This window comes from Lonchura striata, chromosome 2, assembly GCF_050655825.1.
Source record: "Lonchura striata isolate lonStrDom1 chromosome 2, ASM5065582v1, whole genome shotgun sequence".
Lineage (NCBI taxonomy): Eukaryota > Metazoa > Chordata > Aves > Passeriformes > Estrildidae > Lonchura > Lonchura striata.
Window position 1 is genome coordinate 133,069,367 of NC_140704.1, and position 23,035 is coordinate 133,092,401.

General features: G+C 39.4%; 1 long non-coding RNA gene across 1 annotated transcript; it reads right to left on the reverse strand.

Annotated features, from left to right (window-relative positions):
- Positions 1-1,658: 1,658 nt before the first annotated feature.
- On the reverse strand, positions 1,659-21,418 carry LOC146768430 (uncharacterized). The gene is made up of 3 exons (XR_014952997.1): positions 19,197-21,418; positions 14,974-15,106; positions 1,659-13,425 (listed from the first exon to the last, which is right to left on the reverse strand). It is a non-coding gene; the product is annotated as an uncharacterized LOC146768430 (long non-coding RNA).
- Positions 21,419-23,035: the final 1,617 nt, after the last annotated feature.

Sequence of the window (23,035 nt, forward strand, 5' to 3'; positions counted from 1 at the left end):
TGCAGCCAATTAGGCATAAAATTCTTTTTTCCATATGAGCAGCAAGTTAAACAAATTGATGCCATTCAAAATTAACACAGAAAAAAAGAAAGAAAATTGGTAGCATCAAATATCCAATAATCAATCTTTTATTTTATAAAGAAAAGAAAAAGGAAGGAATTAGGGCTGCTATTTCTAATTAAAGTAGCGAATAGAGATGTGATAAACAATGAAGGTTATGATTGCTGCCTATAAATATGTTGTGGGGAGGTAAACACACGGAGAAGAAAGAGCTATTTAAGCTAAAGGAAAATGGTGGCATGAGAACAAATGGGTATAAATTGTTCCTGAACACGTAAAATTGGATTTAGAAGAACATTTTGAGCCATTAGAAGAAAAGGTTCCTAATATTAGAGTGGGGGAGAAATTGCATAATTGGGGTAAACTGAAGCTTATTAAATACATTCTATAACCTGTTTTCATTTGAAAGCAAGGAATTGCATAGACTAATCAAGGATTTCCTGTTCAATCTAAGACTGTGTTTGCACACTAGGCCAAATTCAGATCTGTTGCAAGAAGCACAGCCCAAGAAATTTTTGTACCATTCCACATTTTTACACTGAAAGCAAATCAACTTCTCTCTAGAAAAGGAAGAAACCACCTTCTTCCCAAACCCAATAGACAATCTGGAGTTAATACTGGTTCTCAGTTTGGCCCAGTGTGGAACGGATTCAGATGTTCATGTTTGTAATCAAAGCTGTCCAGTACAGAACCTTTTGGGGTAAATACTCAGTTGTAGCAAGTAAATGTGGGAGAGCAGAAAATTCTGGGGTTTCTCCTTCTGTGGATACTTATGTGCATGTTAACCCACAGGAAAGACTGACATAGTGAGGACCACATTAGAGTGCAGCCTGGATTTTGACAGCTATAAATTTTTGAAAGAAGATAAAATATGTGCTTAAGAATAAATTTATTTTTGTACAAAAAAGGCAGTGGTTGGACACACAAACAAATGCTAGTTCTCATATAAATCAGCAAATCTACTCAAGAGCTGAGTGTGCTTGATCCTAGACATCTCAAACCCCATTTCCTTCAATGTGAGCTTTGCATTTACAGTTTATAAATGGATCCATGCCAAGATGCCTGCATTAAAAAATGTGAGTGCATGCTGCATTATAACATTTTGATAACAAAGTATAAAGGTAAAAGAAAAGTAATGTACCAACTCTTCTGTCTATTTTTGCTTCAGGGTAAAAGGCAGATAAAAGTTTTCTTCAACCAACTTTCTACAAAATCCTATACTACAGGAAAAAGGTCAATGCTACAAAACCGGGTGCTTTCCTCTCAAATTGTGCTACTTTCACCTAATGTTATCAACTATTGTATGAAGCATTGTGTAAAGTCCTGGGAAAGGATAGTAATTTATACACATTTCTTTCTTGGGTATTTTTCATTGCATAAAAAGTCATCAGTGATCTGTCCCTCACCTGCCTTTGACTCTGGGTGAAAGTTGGTTACTGCTGAATTATCAACACAAGAGGGGATGGAGGAGGCAGCTGCTCCTTGGGAGAGCTGGCTGAGTTGTGGCAAGACATTCATGAGCTACTCCAAATGGGAATCTCCCTTGTTCTCATCACACACAGCAAGTATCACAATAAATGGGGAGTGATGCAAAAAAAAAAAAAAAAAAAAATAGTAATATTGTTACAAACAGCAGCAGCAGCACCCCCAGAGTACCACTGCAGCTCAGAGAACTGTTGTTCTGGGAATTGCTTTGCGATTAGTACTAAAAATTAAGCAGTCTCACTAGATGTGGCTAACAGTTTTTAAACTGTCAAAGTGTTTCATATATATAATCTCTGTTTCCCCTTTTCTCATTACCAAAGCCATAAAAAAAAAAATACTATATTACTTTGATCTCCTTCATCTTTTTTTTCTTCTAATTACACTTTCTCCCCTTCCCTTTACCTGTATACATTAAAAAATGTCACCACCTGCAGGGGAGTGATCTGTGCAAGCCTTGGCTGAAGGATCAGGACCTGTGTTGGAGCAAGTACTGACTTATTCTTTTTCCTACACAACAAAGCACAAGAGATTGAAACCTGTCCCTTGAAGACAGGAACACTGGTTTGGCCCAATGCAATGGTTCCACATCCCTAACAATTTGCTCTGGTTTTGACTGGGGTAGAGTTAATTTTCTTAACAGTAGCTGTGTGGGGCAGTGTTTTGGATAGGTGATGAAAAGCATTGACAACACAGGGATGTTTTAGCTGTGGCAGAGAGGGGCTTACAGAGAGTCAGGGTCTTTCCTGCTTCTCACTCCACCTCACCAGTGAGGAGCATGGGGACGTACAAGGGGCTGGGAGGGGATACAGCTGGGAGAGCTGTTCCCAGCTGCCCAGAGAAAAATTCCAAACCATAGAGAATCACGCTCAGCAATAAAACTGGGCAGAGGTGGAGGTTGGTAGAGACTGATGTTGCTCTGGGCACCAACCAGTTTGTGGTGAGAAATTGTTTGCTTTTGCATCATTTGTGTTCCTTTGGGGGAGAAAGAGAGGGAGGGTCCCTTCTTCTTTGTTGTTATTTACTTCCTTTGTTTTATTGTGGGAGCAGTGGGGGTGGGGTGGTGTTATATATTATTTAACTGCCTTTGTCTCAATCTACAAGTTTCTCACTTTACGCTTCTGATTCTCCCCTACATCCGACGGAGTGGGGGAGCTATTAAGCAGCTGTGTGTTGTTTTGCTGTCTACTGGGGTTAAGCCACAGAACCATCCCAGGGCTTTGCTCCTTGCTGGTGCCCTGCTTTCTCCCCAGCCATGCTCTGCTACTGCTGAGTGCAACAGCCCCAGCAACGTGAACCATTACAGGGGAAACACTGCAACCTCCAGCAGCTCCTGCTTTCCCACCCAGCTGCAGCAGCAGATGTACTTAGGCTGGTCACACACTTACCAGCACATTTTCTGCACTCAGACTCCAGGCTTGTTAAAGCTTTTGTTAACACCAAGGTGAAATAAGGATAATGCCCCTACATCAGTGTTTTCGCTGATCTTCCTTTCTTCTCCTCATCCACAAAAATGACTGCTCTCCAGACACTACTTTGTCACTCAGCATTTTACAGGGGAAGAGAGATGGAAGAAATTGTTACTATTTTACAATTATTTTTACAATATACTAAGCATGTGCAAGGTGAAAGGATGAGCAATTACAACAGTACAGATGCAGCTGCCTGCACCTCACATCCCTTTTTCAGCCTGTGCTCACACGGCCTGTTGGTCTGACTTCCAAAAAAATCCCACTTAAATATCTAGGTACTAAAAAACCCTCCCATTTTCCCAGGAAAGAAAGCTCATTTGCACTGCACAATGCTCAATGTAATATGATTCCACCAACTTGAGAGGTTTGCTGCGTTGCACAGACACCTGTGTGATGAACCAGCCGCCTCTCCCTCGCTGATATGTACACACAATGTGCACCTGCAAATCCCCATCTCTCCTTTCAGGAAGAAATTTATAGCATTAAAATGTAGGCATCTTCCAGAATTTTTAGAAAGAACTCAAATCCAAAATCTGAACTAATGGGATGATGCATAGGTAGAAAAGCACTATTTCCTTGTTAGTCTAATTCTTAAGAGGGACAACAGGAGCTCAAGTTTGCACTAACTGGGTCAATGATCTTTACAAGAGTGACGTCTGTGCATTCAAAACTGGATTTCATGCAAACTATAGTCACTGAGGCCAACCAGGCAATGGGTTGTTTGATGGCTGTTTAATTGATTCAGCCACTTTTTATCTGGTAACTAAATCAGGAGCAGTTTCACATGACATTATTAATTCTATAAGTATCCTGTTAATTTCTCTGCTTTGCTGTCCTGTGAGTGCTCAGCCCTCCTCTCCACTCAAAAAATAAATATCTGGAGAACAGACAAATTGTGTTGTTTGCGTGGACTGGCAGAGGATGCAGGGACCACAGCAGAAATGCTCTCTGCCATCTTCATCTGCACAGGAGGGCATCTCTTTCCTCAGCATGCAGAGGGCTGTTCTCGACAGCAGCCCCCCTTCAGGAGCAGATGCAAGCCAAGGCTTTTGCTCTCTCCCCCATCGCTGCTGGGGAAGCACAGAGAGCCCTGTTTAAGCCCCTGCCTCCAGATCTGCCTTCTTCCCCTGCTCTTGCTCCTGCCTGCTGGGGCCTCTTGCCCTGGGCAAAGGGAGTGAAAGGAGAAGGGTCACAAAGGACATCTTCAGGGAACGAGAACCCTGCTAGCGTGCCTCAGCCGGAGCGGAGCTCTCCGGCCCATCCCATGCCTGGGCAGTCAGTAGTCATTCACTTCCACTTAAAGTAACTGTACATGTCTTCCTTTGTCCTGCCTCTGGCTATGGTTAGCCAAGTACTCATTCTTTAGGCAAAATATGTGACAGAATGCATTAGATTTCAATAGAAAAGCCTCTTTGTAGAGTTCATTGTGAAACTTCAAAAAGTTTTTGGACGAAGACTCATGCAACCAAAAAAATGACTTCTTATAGCACAGAATATCCTCAATTTACCACTGGCTTTGGAAATACTTTTTAGATCTGAGATTTAAAAAATGCAGACCTTTCAAGAAAAATACATGTTCTTTTTATTTTCTGGTTTTGTCCCAGTTTAATTTAAACAGACTATTACAACCATACTGCTGCTTTGATATGCTAAGTACCTGTCAGCTCAGCAGTGCAAATTAGTTTAAAGAAGCATTCTTATATACATAACAATACAATATTTTAACAGTATTTAGTTCAATCAACAGCAAAAACTAAATCTAAGATCGCAATACTATTAGATTCATAAATCTGCACCTGTCATGCTCTAAATTCCAGCTCAGTGTGTTCAATTCTGCACATTCAGGAATTTATAAGACCTAAAACCAGAGCATTTTAATATTTGAATTTTGATACCATAAGAAAGGCAACTGATTTAATAAATGTGCTAGAGTTTATTCTTTCTCATAAAAAGGAAAATCTGGAGTAACCTGAAATCAGTTTCGTCATTCAGAACTTTCAGTGCAACCAAAAGCAGAACGTACCTAGTTCTGCATATTACCTTGTCTCATGGTTGATGCTTTTTTAGCATTTTTGTACTGTTCTGTTTTGCAAACATTTGGGGTTTAATTTTTTTCGAGTAACACAATTGTTGAAAGAAATTTGAATAACACAACTGTTGAACTTTCTTTTCCCGTTACTATTGCTGATATCTGCACTCCACCAAAAGGAACAAGTTTAGTCAAGGAGAGAGAGAAGTAGAAACTTATTTTTCCTTTTCCCCACAAAATTAACAATAATATTTATGAACAAGAGAAGATTGTTGAGAACTAAAACCCTGACTTCCTTCTCTAATGTGAGAACTACAAAACTCTTCAACTGTGATTAATGAGAGGTCCAGGTCGGAGCTTGGAGTGAAGACAACAGGTTAGGGAACAATAAGGGAATGTTCTTACAAAGTACAGAAGTATTTCTTACAGGGTATTTCCCAAGCTGCACACACTACATTTAATAAACAGCTTATCTAAGTGAGAATGCTTCAGGAAATGTTGCCTTTTTGAGGGCAAGAACACCAGGTATCTTCACACAACCTCACACTGTGCTTGTTCAACATCATTACACCTTCACCAAGAAATTTAACTTTCCTCTGTCCCACCAAGCACTCTCCTGAAATCATTCACATTCTTCACATCACTTGCCATTCTCACTAATCCAGTCCCCAAGGTCCAATTATCTGCCTGTGGCTCAGGTCCTGTCCGCAGGTGTTTTTCATCCAACATACTGTATCTTTCCTTAGATAAGACAGAGATGGAAGTTCAAGCAGCAAACACCATCCAAACAGTGAGAATTTTCCCTCTCCATGTTTCCTACTAGGTCAGGTAATATTTAAGAGGTAAAAGATTTCTCTGCTGTCTAGACTATCCTAAAGCATGACAACCAAAGAGACAGATTTGTGTACAGAACAGATACATAACCTTCTAATTCCCTTAATGGTTTTTATATTGACAATTTGTCATATATTTAAGGTATTTTAAACAAAGAAATAAATATAAATAATGTTTCTGCACAACAAAGTTCCTGTTTTGTCTGCGTTTAAGTTAGTTGTTGCAGTTTTGTTCACCTTTGGACAAGGGAGTCACTAACACAAAAGTTTTTATTAGCTTGTCTATAAACTGGGATGAAAAACAGTAGCTTAAAGAGATTAACTTCTGGTTTTGGTAACAAAATCCTGAATTAGGCCAGAATTACAAGGCAACCTATGGGTATTTTTTTTTTTATTTTAGTTAAATAACACCCTAATGGAATTTCATTCAGATCGACTGGTGTAGAATAGCCACTCTTTCCCCCAGCCTTGTTTTGTCCTTCCACTTGCTAACCCTCAGCCATGATAACTCCACTTTCCAGCTGATGCATTATTAAAATCACAACTCTGTCATTCCAAGTGTATTTCCCATTCCAAACAGATGCTTCTAGTTTTAGTGATTTGACGAATAAGACCATACTAACTGGCTGTATTTCTCCTCCTCATTCTCCTTTTAGTCACAAAGGAGTATTTGGAAAAGCTGGACAGTCCTAAATAATTTTGATATCCCCTGCCTATATCACTGCTTGATCTCTTTAAGCTCTTATATACATCCTCTCTTATCTAGTTTGCACTTAAGCAAACTCAGCAATGCTTCCCAAAACCACACTATAATGATTCCCATTACCTTAATAAAAACACTTACTTTCTGCAATTTTGTGAGGTCTCTGAATCCCTTCAAAAATCCAGACTGAGCTTTAATTTGCTTAATTTTCCAATAAAAATGCTAGAGCCACATTTTTAATTGTTCATGCTTTTCCCTTTTAATTTTTCCTGTTTGTCTTCTATTTCTACCTCCGTTTCTGCTTTCAAAATCAAATCATACAAGACTCAAATTATGTGAGTAGTCAAGATAGATTGCATTTGTATCAGCTTTATTTTATTAGACAAAACAGGTAATAGTACCCAGGTTCTTTCCCTCATCACATCTTTTAAGCATGACCTAAACAGGATCGTCACACGCACCAGATCTATTGTCTAAAGGCTGTACCAGCTGTACTAGCTAATAACAAATATCACTGCAGTCACAGTCACCTGTTTGGTGTTCAGCTCAGGAGACAAGAAATGGGTGAATTCTACACTGCTCCAGTTAGAGCAAGGTGGGATCTGTTAATTAGCACTTGTTCTGATGGGCACTGCTGAAGTCTCCCAGGTTTGAATCTGGAATGGTGTCACTAACTGTTTTTCCAAAAAGTCATACTGTGCTTAGCTTCATTCTTCTAACTCTTAGTCACTGACAGCCTTCCAATTACCAGTCTCTCCTGCAGCTCTGTGCCCCTCACTAAGTTGTCCCTCCTCCCAGTTTTTCTCTTACTGACAATTTTCAGACCATCACCATCACATCTATCTCTCTGAACAAATCTACTTCTCTCTTGAATCCACCTGTGAATTTTGCTAACAGTACTCACCAAAAAAAAATTATATAGCAATAAACTTTGTGATGTTATGTACAAAAGCTTACAACACATCAGTCCCATCTGCACTGTGCAGATGCCTAGAGCACTCAACACTTACCTTCCGGCCAGACTATAACCTTTTTCATTCCTGGCATACTCATTTTATTTCTCACCTTTGTAACAGTTCACTTCTGGTCTCCAGTGTATGATGTATTTTTTATAACTCTTGCAGATACAACCTTTCTGCAGCAGCTAAACTTGTTTCTCAAAATCACCCTGATCTGCAACTGAAACATGTTTATTTTCACAGCAAAATTAGTCACTCCAAAATGGTTTCAAGTCTCCAGCTTCAGAACTACAACAAAAACCCCTGAATTATCTGTTTTCTTCCACACTGTTACCTGAAAGTCTGCAATTCATTCATACTTAATGTCCTACAAATACCTGTAAGATTATTCCAGGTGCTGTCTGCAAAAAGATCTGCAGAGTGGCACATTTATTAACCTCTGCTTACTGATTCAGCAACAGCAGTAAGTGTTCAGATTCTTACTTCCTAAATTGAAATAAATTAATAGATTTACTCTCAGCTCCACCACTTTAACACAAATCACAAAGACTGACCTGAGTATGTAGTATCTCAAGAGAATCAATAACACTGAAAAAACCAGAAGATGAGCTGGCTTTTCTCCAAGAGGAAAGCTAAGTGCCAAAAGAACAGGCAATAATACCAGTATTAACATGATTATTGCTTTCTTTTTTTTTATTCTCAACTCTGCCCAGGATCTGCTGGATGTAGCTAAGGGAAAGCTGCTGCACAGTATCAGGTTTGACTCCATGACTCTGGATCTACTTCTTCACTTCTAGTTCCAGTACTGTCAAAAAGACACTTTGGGCCACTCAGATTTTATATTTGCTGGCCTAAAATCTAAAGGAGCATCTGTTCTTAAAGGCCAACCCCACACAGAAAAGCCTCTTTAGGCATAGCAGACCCCCATAATCCTGCAGACATTGGAAACAAAGAGCATGGTAAAACTAACTAGAAGACAGACTGGTCCAACTACTCAGCAGAAGAGGTTGTATGTCTCAAAAGCACATTCTCTGCTGACTAATAGATCAAGCCATGATACACTTACTTAAAATTATGTTAATAAAACCATTTATTAATTTTTAATTAGTTCTGTATCATTAAAAATTACTATTATATTTATATTCTCTTTTATTCAGAAACTGTGTTCACAGCTTCTGAAAATGTGCTGTTACTTCATCCTCGCACAGTTTTATTCATAATAAAGTAAGGAGAGACTTTTGAAGACTCTAATGGTTTGAAAAAGGAACCATTGTATTTAAAATTCTAATTATGCCATTAGATAAGACCATTCCAGAAGACCTATTATTGCCTACTGTGCACACAGCATAAAACTGGATTTAAGCTTAAAAACAAAACTCTCAAATTCAGATAGAAAACAACTGCCTGTGAGAGTGGGACTACTTTTAATCACAGACATTATGATAGCAATAGGACTTCAGACAATAAACCAGTCTGTCAGCCATCCAGCTCCTCTTTTCTCCTGGACATCCCAACAGGAGTACTAGTTAAGCAACCCTGGTTAGTATAAGACTTTGCAGGCAATAATATAAGATGATATAATGTTCATGGGTATGTGACAACAATAAGTTTCCGTCATCCAGAATATGGATTTGAACAGATCTGCAAACAAAGTCCTTTGTAATCCTTAAATTCTCTAAGGCACCTACACCCCAGCCACTTTTAACACAAGTGTGTACTTTCACCACCTAAAGTTAATTTAGCACTTTATATCCAGTGAAAAGAAACAAGCTCTTCAAGGGGGTGATTTCTAAAGAGCAACATATGAGTTATACAAGGTCACAAGAAGAAGTATTTAGACTTTAAATGCTGTACTCCAGGCCTAAGTGGCAACTATTCAACAAAAGCTCTTACAAAAGACAGACTGCCTCTGGTGATTGGTACCATGCCATTGCTCAGTGAAGGTAGAAATTTTGCATCCATTAATTGCAATAAAATTTCCCTACAGCACCAACAGCCTTTCACTTGGTTAGCTCTGAAACAGTTCATGGTTAGAAAGTTATCCAGCCCTAAAATCTGAAAACTAGGGTTCGAGACAGAAGGCACATATCCATTACTACTGCATACAATTCAATAAAACAGCAGGAGAACACTTCTTGGTAAATATTTTTCCAGATAATAATAGAAAATCCTTACAAGTGATTCCAAACCTTTTCATGCTTAAATGGTATAAATCTGAAGTAACTCCACTGGAATTCATGTTGTTCCAGGGCTGTAAAATCTGTATCTGTGATCAGAGACTCAAATTTGTTAATTTTTGGCATATGTACCAACTTTTCTTTATGTATCTGACTAAACTGCTAGGTGTAATTTAACCAAGAGAATAAGCATTATTTGAATTTATAGGCTAAATGATTGCATGTCCTGGGAAATACTTCTAGCAGGTGCACTTTCATCTAAAGCAGATTTAGCTGGGGCATCATCACTAAGATTGTTGGCACCTGGCTCTTTATTGTATAACAGTCTAGTAAGAAGAGTTATGGCAAAAGAACAAATTGGTGTTGGAGCAGATAATGTGCATTAGACTCTGGGTATCTGTAAACCCAACATATCCAGCTGCGTTCTAGGCATTAAAGAGTTATATATACCCACTGGAAGTGTACCATGGTTCTGGCAGAAGTGCAAGAATCTCTGAATTTATATAATCCCCAGAAGATTTGTTTAATAACCAAAGTGGATGAAAATACCAGTCATTTTTTTATAACAAGGCTTCTTTAAGCAATGAAACTGAATTTTCACTCTGAAAACCCTAAATTATCTTCCATAGACAAAGCTTGCAGAAAAGCCACACTGGAACAATCTCAGGAAAAAAAAATTGGTCTAAAAGGCAAAACAGAAAGTTAATGAGTTAAACAAAGAGAAAAATACAGTCATGGATATAATATCAAATGTATTTCAGAAAAGGCATAACCACAAGAGTTATTCAGGGACTTTGATAGCAGACAGAAGAGAATTAAACACAACACAATACAATAGGTAATTTTTGCATTCAATAATTAATAAGTAGTTTTTTGTTATAAACTGTCCCTTTTTTAGTACATCAGTCGAAATGAATGCATTCTGTGCTGAAAACTCATGACACTTTCAAAATCCTCTTTATTTCACAGAAGTTAGAAGAACTGATGCAGCACAGGTTCTGATATTAATTACTCTCCTTTGTCTTTGTATTATTCCAGAGACTTAAGTGGCTTTGAGAGCAGAATCAGCCTTTGTTACTAAAATGGTAAATCTGCATAGCAGGCACTACACACCTGAGACAGAGACAAATTAATTTCACAAAATACCTCCATAACTGTAATAACCCAAGCACTGTTTCGTAGCAGATCTCACCAATCTCTTACTCAAACATCCTGAGAGGCTTTGGGGCCTGGCAGTGGTCACCTGCAGGGATCTAAGTGGATTCAGCTCCTTTGAGTTCAAAGTGTTCACTGCTTCTTTCTTCTGGATCTTTTGACTTTGTTCCCATGTTTGTTTTTGAGGCTCTCTTTAGTTTAGCTTTTCCTCTCTCAGCTGTTACACTACTTTCTCTGTCTTTCTAGGGACATTTTCCTCCAGTTTCCTGTTCTGTTCTTTGTGTCACATATGCAGCACATAGCAGCACCTATGCTTGATTTTGCAAGAGAAAAATTCTCAATAAAAATGTTATTATACTAACTGCAACCCATGTCAGCTACCATCTGTTTGTCCCACCTTCCTTGAAGGCCCTCCCTTAATAAATGAGGCTATTATCAGCACCAAGGCCTGGCATGGCAGGTGTCTGTGGCATTTCAGGCTCACTGGGAGGTGTCCAGCTATTCAGCCAATACTTCTTGGTGGCCAAGACAGAGGCATTCAAGACTCCAGCAACTGTGGGTTATTGCCAGCCAAAGAAAACCACAGCATTGATATTCTTCCTTCTTCCAGTTTATTCCAGTATCTACCCTGTGGTACACAACCAGCAAGGCCATTCTGGCTGCTTCCATGGCATTTCTGATAGTTATTGAAAATCTGTGTGTTTTAATAGTTCTTTTACATCAGACAATTTCATTTCCGTTGCATTTAGGATTATATTTTGATGCTGTGTACAGTACGTAATGACTAATCCACCAGAAAACACAGGTGGTTTATGCAAAAAAAACATCCAATAACTGCTACATTTGAGTCAGTAAACACAGTTGGATTGGAGATGTCATTAATTAAATCATATTCACACGTTATTCTGAAAAACACACATCTTTTTCACACACATCTTTTTCATACATACGCTAATGCTGTTTTCTTATACCTCTGCGGAGTGATCTTAAAATTACACACCAGGCAATCATTAAACTGAGAACTTGATCCTGGATAAAAGTGAATAGTTTCCATCAAGTCTGTGCTTGCCACTCTTTATCCATAGCTAAATCCAACACAATCCTTCTGATCTCAGTGGGAAGGACAGTTTCCATCTCAGCGCATCTGCTGCAAGTGCTGTTTGCAACCAAGAACAAGAGACTTTGGTTTGTGTTTTCGTTTTTGCTTTCTATCCTTTCAGTACTTTCAATGACATTAGACCTTTTCATTTGTGGATTGATTTTTTTTCCCAGACAGGCAACACATCTCCTATGAATCACTGTTCCAGTGCTGTGGCTTGGCTTCAGTTCAGTTCAGAGGATTTTGAGATCTTGTACAACACTGTAGGGGCCCCAGCGTTCATGCTACTGATCTGCCTGAGTTCCCTGTTTCCTGCTCCTCTCAGTGCCATGGCCAACTAGTAGGATCAGCCAGACTTCATATAGGAAGCAGCTGTGTTCAGGGTAGACAGAAAAGATGTGTCATGTAGCCTGAGTGTTAAATGCTGGACAAGTTTAAGCACACTTTTTAAAATTTTATTTTCATATTTCCGGTATCTTTTCACGTAGCCTTCATGCCTTGACCAATATGTGCTACTCTTTATCTGTCTTTTATTTAAATATGTCCTGGATTCCAACTCATTTGTTAGAGTGTCTTTTCAACTGGGAACAATTATCTTTCCTGCCAAACTTCTCATAGACATGTAAGTTTTGTCAGGTATACATGTACCAGGAACCAGGAGAAACCCCGAAATCACAAATTTGAAAGAACTTGCACTCAAACAAGGCCAGAGATGCTGTGATATTTATCATTTTCTCTGTCCTGGTCAGGCTACATTTTGATTTTTCTGCAAAATGAAAGTCAAATCCTCAGCTTTATTATCTTTTCCATGCATTTGAATTTGAAAAATAGAACATGTTTTTCTGGCCTTCCTTCCCCTTTTAGATTTAGTTGGTGAGGCTGGCCTACTTCATACTTCTAAGAAGTCTCATCCCCTGAAGTGTCAGCATGTGTTTTTTTTTCTTTGACTCTCTGTTACTCAGTATCCAATATTTCATTCTGCCAGGTGCAACAAGCATGCTACTTTATCCATATTTTGAACATTTGCTTCTAATGTATGCTCAGCTACCTGGTGGTATGTAGCTGACACTGTCTTTAACATGCCTTGAATCCATCTGTCTGTTGGACCATATGGTTGTAATTTATTTGGCAGCCACGCTCCTAATCACAAATGGAGCATCCTCAAGGCTCTTCTATTCCAGGAGATGCAGTAGTTCCTCATTCCAGCATTAGGATTTTTGGGAGATTCATTTCTCAGACTTTCCCTTGTTGCTTTACAACCTCTTTCAGAGCCATCCTCAGCATTCAGCAGTTCTCCCTGGGGATGTCCAGCAATGCAAAGCCTTTGTGCAAACCCTAATGCCAGACATAATAATTTATAATTTCTCCTGTGACATACAGGCCCAAGTCATAGCCAGCTTCTGTCAGAGAAACATCTGTCCTTTCGTTGTTCTGAGCAGCTGTGCTGGCTCTCTTCCTGTGTGTTGGAAATACTTCAGTCAGTTGGTGAAAATATTATAAGTTTGGGATAAGAAGGGTCCATTTCACAACCTGCTCTATAGTCTAGACATCCTCTTGTGAGTTTATTACTTTTGCATGTAACTGGTGGTCATAAATGTTATATCCCTAACACACATCACTACATCTTCACTTATCTTAGACCATCAGGCACCACTTCATAATCTCCTCAAGGTTTTATTCATTCCTGAATTTCCCTGAGGGTTAGCACATATTAACTGCCTGATTTGTGTGTTAAGGCACTGTCAAGTTTCTATCTTAAGTTGATATGCTTGTGACACCATACCACTTTCCATCCCAGACTATCCCACTAAATCAGAGAGGGTTGGATCTGGTGTCTGCAATACTATCTTGTCTCTGTCCTTCCTTGAGATGATAAGAGTAGGCCATCTCTTGAAGACTTAGTCTTGAATGCTGAAGCTGAAGGAGGTATTTGCTGACTGCACACCCTTTTCCCGCAGAGCAAGAGTTGGTGCCTCACTGCACAATCTGAAACAGGATCCTAGCAGTGGCTGATCCACCAAGGTGTCTTTTAATGCCACCATCTGTCAACCTGAACACATATTAACAGCAACTTTTCCTGGATCATTTTGCTAATACTTACAGTCCTCATCACTCACCCCACATGAGGTGTTTCCCCTCCATCATAATCTGGGCCACCTTCAAACCAACAAAAATACCCAATTTCTTAGCTTTGTCACTTTTACAGTACCATCCAAAATGAGTCGTTTCTGTGGTTTCAGTTTGGGCAGGAAGCCCTCATAGCCTTACATTGCTTTTTCTTCATCTATTAACAAACCAAAGATAGAGACAGTGATGGAGACAGATCCTGACCTCCTCCCTTTGCTTAGCTGAGGCAGTGGCCACCTGGTTATCCCAGGGTCTGATGTGACTCTTACAAGCCTTTCCTGACACCAGCTGTATCACCAGGTGTATCACATGCCTCTTTGCATGCCATAACTGACTGGGTGGGAGGCATGTACATTATTTCCAATCTATTTTCTAGTAATGGATGAGGAGATAAGTGCTCCTGTTTCAAAACAAAGTTATCTTGGCACTTGCACCTTCCTTACATTCAGAGAAGAAAACAGTGATCCTTCAAACCCCTAGTCCTCATGGGAGCCTGTCTTTCTCACTTAACTTAACTTTCAAGCCCACCCAGAAATGCCAAATCTGATGCCAGAGTGATAAATGCGGGTAGTGGGTAATCAAGAGCTGAGAAAAAGAAGCTTTACTGAAAGCTTCACCAAGCTTTACTGAAACATACGCAGCTATGCTGAGCTAAGCAGTGACATGTAACCTCTATTAATAAACTCTCACTAGTCTGTTGGCCAGATGTCCTGTGAGTCATGAGACTGGAGATGCTCTACAGCAGAGATCATGCAGATTCAACTCCTTAAAGTTCAAAGCATTCACAAGTTCAAAGCATCCACAACTCCTCTGTTCTCTTCACCTTTTACAATTTTTTTCCAGTTCTTTCTTTAAAGCTGGTAATTTCTCATCTTACCTCAGCAGTCACTTTTCTTCTCTGAGCTGTTGCATTCCTTTCTTTATCTTTCCAAGGAGGCATTTTTGCTTCCTTATCTCCTGTTTTGCTTATGGAGTCTTAGATAATGGAATGGCAACAGCTACTCTTGCTCCTGAGGAGAGAGGGGGAGAGAGGAGGGAGGGTTCAACCATAAAACAATTATGTCAGCTGTTACTTGTCCTGGCTACAGGCTACTTGGCCTGCAGTCTACTGGCTTAAATTAAATTATAGATTAATTTAAATTTAGTTTTTAATTGTTTAAATCTAGCCACACTAACTCATCACTAATAATTCTTTACTTCTTCAGTATTTCAACAGGTATTAATGCCTTTTAAAATCCAAGCAAATGGTGACTATGAATTCTGCTTATCTGTTTTTCTGTCAAAGTATCTAAAATATTCTTGCTCTACAGATGCAAGATTTTCCTTTATATAACTGTCATTTGTGCTGTGTCATATCATGTCATCTGGATGTTTTATAACTATTTCTAGCTAATTCATCCAGTTTAACTACTATAAGTTTTAATGACTTTTCTAGGATCATCCCCAAATTTGCTACTATACTCTTTCATAGTGTGGTGGTTTTAATCAGTTTCAATCCAGGTCATGTGTTTTTGCAGGAAGCTTTAACCATATCCTCATTACTGGGTGTCTTGGCATTTCCTGGATGCTCCCCCAGAGCCCTGGAGGTATTTTACCAGTGTCTTTAAAAAGTTGTTCCTTGTCATCATTCCGTCATTACCTGACACAAGTAAGATCAATATGGTGAGCTCTATGACACCTTCTAAGAGGGAACCTATACAAAGAAATTATTCAGGTTTTTGGTGGCCTGTGCATCTGTCATAATTATTTGTTATTCTTCAAAAGCTGGCAAAAACCATCACTTCCTTTACAGGTTTGCTGTTCTTGATATACTTAAAAGTTTCTTGTTGTTTGTGCTAACGTCTCTATAGAGTGATTCACAATATTCCATTTAATTAGGAAAAAAATGGGACTTTAATTTGTATGTACTCCAGAAACACAAGGAAACAATTCAAATATGTAAACTTATGTTAAAAAATATACGGAGAAAAGAGAACATGATTAGAAACAGCTGGCATGGATTTACCAAAGGCAAATACTGCCTAACATGATAGCATGTATGGTGAAATGATTGGCACAGTGGGCAAGAAGAAAGCAGTAGGATAATCTATACAACTTTGCCAACATCTTCCTCTTATGGTCATCTGTGGCCAGGTTGGTAAGATATTGGCCAGGAAAGCAGATGATGAAGAGAAAACAGTCTGGATTGCCAGGCTAAAAGGGTTGTGATTGGTGGTACAAAGCCCAGCCAGCAGCTCATCACCAGCCATCCCTTGAAGATTGATGCTGGGACCAATACTGCCCATGAAAGACCCAGAAGACTCTCAGTAATGTAGAGATGATCAAACTGAGAGGAACAGTTAATATGCTGCAGGTAGAGCTGCTATGCAGAGACTTCAACAGCTTTGAGAAAAGGGCTGGCAGGAATCTTATAAAGTGCATAGAAGCCAAATCTTTCAATGTAGATGTAACAATCCTAAGCAGCAGTACAACCTGAGTAAACAAAGAAAGTGATAAGAAGTTGAAGTTTTGCCAAAAAGGACTTTGGTATTTTGGTAAGCAGTACAATGAACACAATCAACACGTTAGTCTGTTCTAACAGGAGTGTAGCCAGAAGGTTGAATCAAGTGGTTCTTCCTCTGTTTGGCACTAAGTCTGGAGGACTATGTCCAGGAGGTGTAACCAGTCCAAGAAAAGCAGGGACATAGTGATCAAAGCCAGTAAGGGGCAGTCAATATGGTCATGGCTGGAGTACAAGAGACATGAGAACAGGATGAGAAACCTGACTTCAATCTGCCTGGACAAAGGCATACTGGAGCATTTTACTGCTGTCTTCAGCTACCTGATGGAAGAGTACAAAGGAGATGCAGAAACTCTCTTCTCAGAGGTGTACAGACAGGTGACCAAGGGCAGAAGACACAAGTTGGAACAAAATTCCCATTACAATACAAAATTTGTATTACAATACAAAATTCCCATTAACTATTAGGATTAGGAAACCTCTTCTACTACAAGGGTTGTCAAATACTGGACCCTAAGGGTTAATGGATCCTCCATCTTTGGAGCTATTCAAAACTTTAATAGACATTGCTAAATAAGTTAATCTATTTGGGCATCCTTCAAGAATTATTTCCAACCTCCATCTGTAAATACTATACATCCACCTTGGTGAGTCCCAGGCTGCTTCCACTTTCTCTGAGGATTTTCTTTGCAATCAAAAGTTCCCAAATGATTCCTATTCCTGCAACATGAAATTTTTTGCACTGGCAGCTGCGCTAGAAATAAGCTGGAAGGGCTGAGAGGGTGCACCCCATTAATAGGAATCAACTTCTAGTTGGAATATTCTGTAGGAATAGCTTCTGTGAATCAGATGATTTCTCTGAGTCAGCAGCTGGGCACTTATCAGCAGCTGGTTGTTATATATAGCACCTATACATATGGTACCTAAGGTAAAGATGGTTCAGGTATGTCTTCTCTAAAACAATCATATTTCATAGCTGATATTTAAGCTTAACCTGCATTCTCTCCCATTATTAGTAATCAGTAGAAGTATTAGTAGAGATAATCCACTCTCGGGGGAGTGAGATAGTGACATAGTTTTAGGAGTTCTCCTTCCCACAGATCAGATCACATTCAGATCTCTTGTTGTCATTTGAAATTTTTCTCTCAGGCAGCCCAGCATGACTGCTGAATGACTGAATTTCCACTTTTATAATTGAGAACACTGGCTGTTGTGTTCCATCCATTCTCCCTCCACTTTTATGAGGGGAGACAGCAACACTATGTAGCCCCTATTATTTCCACAAGTTGGACTGGTGGATTTCTCTCCAGAATAAATTCTATTAACACAACACCTTTTAATTCAGCTACACTTTTGAAGGGAAAGAAGTAGAATTGCCATTTATACTTAGACTTCTGCATTGTCCAAAATAAAACAACCAAAAAAAAAATAATTTCCTCAAGTCCCCTTTAAGTTAATATTACAATTAACTAAAAAATTGTCTCCTGACTTGAAGAAGGGACAGGAGTTATCCAAATAGAGTAAACACATCACTTTCTCTGCAGTGGAACCAACAACACCCTGCTGGCTTACATCTCAAGGGGGAAGCCTTCCACTGGGATTCTTTGATGTCTTTTAAAGACAGCAGATTTCCCTTTGGCAAAGTCCTTAAAAGGCTTCTTTCCACTACAAGGATTTCTATTTTTCACAGAATGCTTAAGAACACAGTGACTGTAAGAATTCTATCCCTTCATTAAATTTTGTAGAAATTGGTCAGACAAATATTAAGGCACCAAGGTAGCTGTATTCATACACCTTCACAAACATAATTCACACACATGCATATTCCCATTACCACGTAACGTTTTATTTCCTTAAGCAAGCAAAATAAAGATATAGTCACAAAAAAAAGCACCAAGAATAACACTTATCCTCAGTACTTTAATTCTAGAAGTTTTTTTCAAGCAATAATTCAAGACCAATTATTAGTTCATTAGCTCATTAGTTAGAAGTCTACCTACCAACTACTAACAGAGATGGCTCACAACTGTAGTATAAAACTCCAGGGAAAAAAAAAAAAAAAAAAGGAAGAAAAACAAGGCAAATAACCACCTTTTATTTATGTTATTCATACTCTTCCAATTATGAAAATCTATTTCAGGGATGATGATCCCAGCAGGATTACAAAGGGTCTGTGTTAACACTTCCAGCTGTTCCAGTCCTTCCCGACAAACACATAGAGTATCAATTAAAGAATATTCCTTTCAATCACCCCTATTTGCAGCTGCCCACCTAGCTGAAGAGGACTTCAGGTAGTAATATCCTCCTCTACCTCCATGACCAAGGACAATAAGGGATACGCCATGGCACCACCTGTGGCTGCTATCAAACTCATATTTCTATCTCTGTCCACAAGGCAGGTATTAAAAATAGCTGGAAACATTGATAGGTCTAAGTCAGAAATTCATGGGAGCTTTCTTAAGCTGGCTGTGTTTTCCCTCAGTAATTTTCAGTCTTCTCTGTACCTGTGCAAATAAGCAGACCATCACACCCAGCCACCACCACATCTTCCCATCCCCTGCTTGCTGCCCCTTTTGCGGCTGGTAGCATGGGACACCTACCTTAGTCAGTGAGGACTGTGGGTAGTGGCATCCATATGAGCCAGACTCACTGCTGCTGAAAGGTCAGCTTCTTTTCTGTGTGAAATGGAAAAAGCTGAAGGTCCTGAAGCCCATTCCAATAGTAAAACTGATGTACAAACCAAAACAGGGGAATCGCTGCAAATATGTACTGTGTCAGATCCACTTAAACCCAGGTTGCATCTCTTTGTTTGTGCTGGTATTTATCAATCCAACCCAAGATTCAGTCAATGTGAAAGGATATTTGCAGGTAGATTTCCACAGTGTCACTTAAAACTGGCTTGGTTAAATTCAGGTAGATTTTGAGCCTCAAACAGGCATAAATTACAAGTATGATCTTTTCAACTGCCAGAGTAAAAAAATTATATATTCTAAAGAGTACTAATCATCTGATAGAATTCTAAAATTATTCTAAGTGAAAATTATCATCTCTATGGGAGATGAACGTTATAGAGGCAAGCTTCATTAAAATGCATAATTAGGTACAGGAAATACAAAAGACTGATCATAAAGCAGCACAAACTAAAGCCCTGAACTACTGAAAGTATTCCTGAAGGATTATCCCAGAGTCTTAAAAAGGTGATTTGGATTTGATCAAGAGATTTTGAACCCGTGAAGAAAATGAGTAAAATTTAGGCTGAAGTTATGCCAATGGGAGCTTGGTAATTTAAGTGTTGCAAGAAATGTTCTACATCTATAATATACAGGGAAATTTTCACACTGGCATTCAGGTTGAAAGAAGTATATATCAAATTTCACTTCTATTTATCTGTTTTTCTGTAATTTCATAGCATGAAGTGTATTTTCTCTCCAACTTTCTTTCTATCCATCAGCTCCCTCCTCCTCCTCAAGTCAATTCCAAAATTTCTCAAAATCACAGAATGATCAGATGGGAAAGGACCACAGTTAGTCATCTAGTCCAACCTCCCAGCTCAAGCAGGGCCATCCCAGAGCACATGGCACACGATTGTATCCAGATGGCTCTTGAATATCTCTAGTGAGGAAAACTTCACCACCTCTCTGGGCAATCTGTTCCAGTACTTGGTCACCTGCACAGTAAAGTTCTTCATCATATTCAGGTAGAATTTCCAGTGCATCATTTTCTTCCCACTGCCTCTTGTCCTAGTGCTCAGCACCACTGTGAAGAGCCTGGTCCATCCTCTTGACACCCTCCCTTCAGAGACTGACAGACATTGATGAGGTCCCCTCTGTCATCTCTGAATAGGCCCAGTTCCCTCAGCCTTTCCTTATAAGAGAGATGCTGCAGTCCCCTAATGATCTTTGTAGCCCTCTTCTGGACCCACTCCAGCAGCTCCATGTCTCTCTTATCCTGAGGAACCTGGAACTGGACAGAGCACTCCAGATATGGCCTCACTTGGGCTGAGTAGAAGGGCAGGATCACCTCCCTGGACCTGCTGCCAGTGCTCTTCTAGTGCACCCCAGGATACATTTGGCTTTATTGGCCACAAGGGTACTGCTGGCTTATGGATGGTTTATTGTGCTCCAGGTCCTTCTATGCAGAGCTGATTCCAGCAGGTCAGCCCCCATCCTGTACTGGTGCATGTTATTCCTCCCCAGGTGCAGGACCCTGCCTTCACCTTTGTTGAATTTTTGGTTCTTCTCTGGCCATCTCTCCAGCCTTCCAGGCCATTCTGAAGGGCTGCTCAGCATCTGGGGTATCGGCCACTCCTCTCAGCTTTGTGTTGCTGAGGAGGCCTCTGCTCCTTCACCCAAATTATTGGTGAAATTTAAGAACTACTTTTATAAAACTACTATTTGACTAGTTTGAATTTATTAATTTCATTTCCCAGATTAACTTCTGCAGGACATTTCCATAAGGAAAGGCTTCTTCTTAAGCAGCTAAACTCAAGTTCTTGCTGTTGTCTGTGTGTCACAGAAGCAAAAGTCACTGCATGACTCTTAAGAGTTCCCCAGTAATATATGGAGAGCAATATGGGTCAACACCAAGTTACCCACAGGGTACTCTTCTCTTGAGGATGTGCCAGGATGCTCTGCACATATTGGCATCACCTCAGTGACACAGCAGCTTTTGACTTTCCTGGACTACACACACACTCCAAAGTAGACTTCTCTGAGTGCCATTTTGCCATCAGCTTCTCATCCACATGCACCCCAACCAGGACCAAGGTTATCACCAGGTAGGACTGCAGCAGCAGCATTTGGTTGGTCAGTGGTCCTGGCACTTAGGATATTCTCATAAAATGTTGCACTGTCTCTGTCACAGCCTGCAAAGCACATGCATGTCTGCACTGAGCTCTGAGAGTACACGCTTGGATGTTACAGGACTGCCTCCTCACAGTGTTACACTGCATAGAGAGATGCTGTGGTTTTTTTCCTTATCCTCAGCCAAGAGATGCTCACTCTGCCAGTTGTTTAATATTCTGTCTTAATAATGCTATTTTTCACTAAAAGTGAGCAATTTCAACCTGCTGCAGAGTTATCCTTTTCTATTACATACATATATTAGATCTAATTTGCAAATATATATAAAAATTCTTTGGGGATGAAAATCGTGCTTATCTTAAACTACACCATACACTCCACATACAATATTTTTCTAAGAATTGGTGTGTACTTCCCTACCCATAATTTATTAATAGGCTTGCCATCTGTATTCATCTTTAAACTCCACCAATTAATATTCTCAAGCCCGGAAACACTGTGGGTACAGCTTTCATAATATGCAAAATCTGATATGCAATCCATTTTACACTGAGGAATTTAACCCAATACCAAAGAGATTGTAAAAACAGATTTGTTGCAAAGACTTAAAATAAATTGATTTAGTTGGATGAGACAACTTTCATAGGCATTCATTTAAACACTAAACTTCACTAGCTGCACAGAGTTAACAAATGTGCTACAAAGCTCTTCAACTCCCACACAAGCTGACTCACACATGATAACAAAACTATTAGTTCTTGAAAGAACTCTATATTTTTCTTTATTGTTCCAATGACTTCACCAGTTTTGAGGGGCACAATTTCAGAAGTGTACACTATAAAGAAAGTGATGTTTGGAGATGGATGGGAGACCAGGTTATAAATGAAGGAAAATAGCCATGAGGACAAGTATTTTATGTCACCACCTCAGCTGCAAAATTCATCCAAAACTCAATAATTTATCCAGCTGTATCCATTATTTTTCCCACCAGCTACCAGCCCATCCTAAGCAAGCTCAACCATTGCTGTTCAGTTCCTTCTTTTCACTGCATCGCTCTCATCTCATCTTTTATTTTGTTGCTGTCATTTCATAGCGTGTGCCACATGTCCTCAGTTGATTTGCCCACACTTCTCATTTGTGGGTCTAAGTGCCATTTCATGTGACTCTCACGCTCTCTTATAATACCTTTTCATCTCTATTCCTCTAGAGTGAAGGAGCTTTTTTTTCTGATGGATCCATACAGATTCGTCAAATGTGCATCTGAAGAAAATGGTTCATAAATGTCAAATTTATATCAGATATGTCTTTGTTTTAATTTTAATTTGTTTCTATTCTTATTGATATTCTCAAAAAGAGGCCTTACAGTTATTTCTAGGAACATTATTTCTTTGCTTTGTGTAATACATCTGAATGTATTTTTACTAAAAGCAGTGACTTGTAAAGCAGGTAACACAAATGCGGGCTTGTGTTTTCTTTCTATTTTTGTCTGAATTGGGTCCAAATATAGATAAGCAATGAAAACAAAATAACAAAATCCCTGAACTTTCTTGTCTTTTAGGCTGTGTCCAAGCTGGGGTACCTTAGAGCACTTCCAGTCTCCGTGGGCTGTAATATGCACTCCAGAAATTTGGACTTGG